Below are 3,053 nucleotides of genomic sequence, written 5' to 3' on the forward strand. Positions count from 1 at the left end.
CCTCTTTCTCTTTAACATAATTTTAGCTCTGGTTCATTTAAAATATGTAATAGCCCTACCACCCCCACCCCAGGGACTGATACAGGTGAGGGTTTCTTTCCTGCTTTTTCTTGTTCTCTCTGGTTTTCAAAGTCTCAGTCGTACCCTGAAAAAACAATCTAGAGTTCTTCTGCCCTGACTTCACTCATTAATCATTTCCTTTTACACTTCTGGTCTCTTTCCAGCTTTCCAGAGTCTTTCTGGAATCCAGGAGCCTGAAAATAGCATCCCAGATGTGTCTACCTCCGTTTTCCTCCCTCCCTTCTCTGTGATAGTCTTCAGAGACAGCCCAAAATAGCACTGGCCTTTTCTTGCTGGGACTTTAACATTCTCAGGCAGTTTTGCATTTTTAAAATGAAAAAAAATCTGGAATAGCTAAATTAGATCTCTAACAATTCAGATCACTGACTGATTTTCTACAAAGCCATAAGTTATATTTAAAAACTAGAGATTCTATTGGAAAGGTAGCTGAGCTCAGAGTGCAGTAAGTTGCAGCCTGCTTCTGCTGTCCAGGCTGAGTCAATGGCTATGAGAAGCATCTCAGGCATTGAGCTGATGATGCCCTATCCTGTTACGTTTATGTTAAAAGCATTTAAAAATGCTTTTTGGATGAATACTATTAAGAATCCAAAGAATGACTAAAAACATCCAAAGAATGATGAATTTAACCCAACTATATTAATTGTATAAAACAAATTTTAAAAAATTAATATTTTAAAAACAATTCTAGCTAATTATTTTTCCATATAATTTGGAAAACACACATATTTCACAACTATGGGACCAATGTGGCTTTGAGCATATAGCTGTTAGAGTGACCTCTATATTATATTTCTATCTGCTTGATTTGGGGACTAAGGTTTTGATAAGCCCTTAGTAAAGACAGATCTTAAAGAAGAAACAAAAACTGTTGTTTTCTATTTGTTATCATATGTCTAGATGTTCAAAGTGCTGGATTCTGTTTCAGGAATCACTTTGGATCTTTTTGTCCTCTGGCCCAGGCTTCTCCTCACTTTGGGCTCGGGGCTGAAAGATCTCTGCAGCCTATAATCTGTTTTTCCATTTGATCAGTCTACTGGTTTGATCTTTAATAATTCACATCTGCATTGAGCCCTAAGACAGGAAGGCATGTCAAGTGGGCCCACAGAGAAAACCAATTTAAAGATGGAAAAGAATATTCAAGGATTGCCTTGGGTTTTGAGTTCACCGTGAAGAGAAGTGAAAGTGCCCACAGTCTTGGATTCATGCAACTTCTTCCACCAATATCTTGGCTAGCCAAAGACCCCAGATCAAGTAGGGTGGTATAATTGGCCAGGAAATGTACTTTTCAGGAAAGTACCTTAAAGATAAAGTTCAAAAGCACTTTATATGAGACACTACCGACAATATTATCATTCAAGGGCATGCTTAAAAGTTAAATTTTACTAGAAAACTCTATAAATAAAAATGGGATCATCAAATGCTTTAAAGTACAAATTATCAAGATTTTAAAATTTAAAAAAAATTGATGTAGGGGTTTATAAATGGATCAGTAATCCAAATTGTTTTTGGAAAAAAGGTCTGATGTAAATGAAGAAATATAATTCAAAAAATAAATTCTAGCTTTGTGCAGTGGCGGTATTGTAGCCAATGAGGTTTATCCGAGGCACAATTATTGCTAATTAAAAAATAAATTCTAAGTCCTATTAAATAGGCTGTGAAGAACTCATGAAAGCATTTCTGAAAGAGAAACATTCCAGAAAACACACACACACACATTTTAATATATTGTTTACTCATTGTTATGTAGTTTGTCTTCCCTATGGATCAGCAAAGGCCAAGTTGAAATCCTGAGCTGACTTCCTCACTGTCAACATATTGAACCGACTTCCAGCTATCTTTTCCATTTCACCCAGCTGATACGTGCTCTTAATTCAGCTTTAATGCCTGCCAAGATGAGTCTGCTGATGAAAACAAAACAAAACAAAAAACAGCCCAGCAAACTTGACTCCTACATGTAACCTTGATTTCCCTAGACCAGGGCAATTACAGGGAAGAGTCAAGGATTTCTGTAACAGCCACAGTGGGATTAGCTCCAGTTCCATGACATTTGTTACTTTGAGTCTAGACCCCCGGCACATGCCCGGTACTAGTGTTATGTGCTGTCTGGTAACCAGTGTGGGACTGACCAGAGAGAGAAGTTCCCTGCACTGCTGGCTGCTTCCAGTGTAAGCCCATTTCTCCTCACACTGCTCCCCTACTCATCAGCCCCCCTGAAGTACTGTCTCTCCCTGCTGCTAACCTACCTTGGCTACAGCCAGGCCAGAACTGCTCTCCATTTGCCCCCCATGGAAGGCCAGGTGCTCTCAGCCCAAAAGAAAAAAGAGATTTGATTGTCTCATGTTTAGCCCTAGTGTGATCTATAAGGAATGATAGCTCTTTGATGTCTTTCAGGAGTACTTTGTGTTTTCCTAGTTCCCTTTAGCCTTGTAGTTTTATAACCTGTTAGTGCATGGAAATACTTAGGGAGCTTTTAAAAATCTATTTAGACACAGGCCTGAAAGGTTAATTTAATTGGTCTAGGGTGAGGCCCAGGCTACGTGTCTTTGAAAAGCTCCCCAGGGATTTTAACACCCAGCTAGAGCTTAGTTTGGAAGGTACCCCCTTGAGCATTTCTGGGAATCCATGGAAGATATTACCAGTGTGCTCAGGATTAACTGGTCAGCCACCAGTGAGCTCTGTCCTTTATTCCTTCCTTTTCTGGTTGTGCCCCCTTCTACTGGGTTCCTCCCTATCTGCTTGTCATTGCGACATCCCTGTGCTCTCCCACCAGATGTGTCTTTTTCTGTCCTGTCATCAATACCACTTCTACAGGCTCTGCTACTCACCCCTGGAACCACCACAGAGTTGCCTAGGTGCCAACTTTAGGATTAGGGCCAGGAGGCCTCAAAACTACTACTACTAATAAAATAATAATCCTGTTCTTATGTGCCAGACTGTTGTAGGCGCTTTACGTATATTACACCATTTAACCC

At 39.8% G+C, this 3,053-nt stretch overlaps 1 non-coding gene across 1 annotated transcript; it reads left to right on the forward strand.

The window, feature by feature from the left end:
* The first annotated feature begins 1,639 nt into the window (after positions 1-1,639).
* Positions 1,640-1,776, forward strand: LOC115940018 (U4 spliceosomal RNA). Its single transcript, XR_004074806.2, has one exon. It is a non-coding gene; the product is annotated as a U4 spliceosomal RNA (small nuclear RNA).
* Positions 1,777-3,053: the final 1,277 nt, after the last annotated feature.

This window comes from Leptonychotes weddellii, chromosome 4, assembly GCF_054177405.1.
Source record: "Leptonychotes weddellii isolate Sample4059 chromosome 4, ASM5417740v2, whole genome shotgun sequence".
Classification (NCBI taxonomy): domain Eukaryota; kingdom Metazoa; phylum Chordata; class Mammalia; order Carnivora; family Phocidae; genus Leptonychotes; species Leptonychotes weddellii.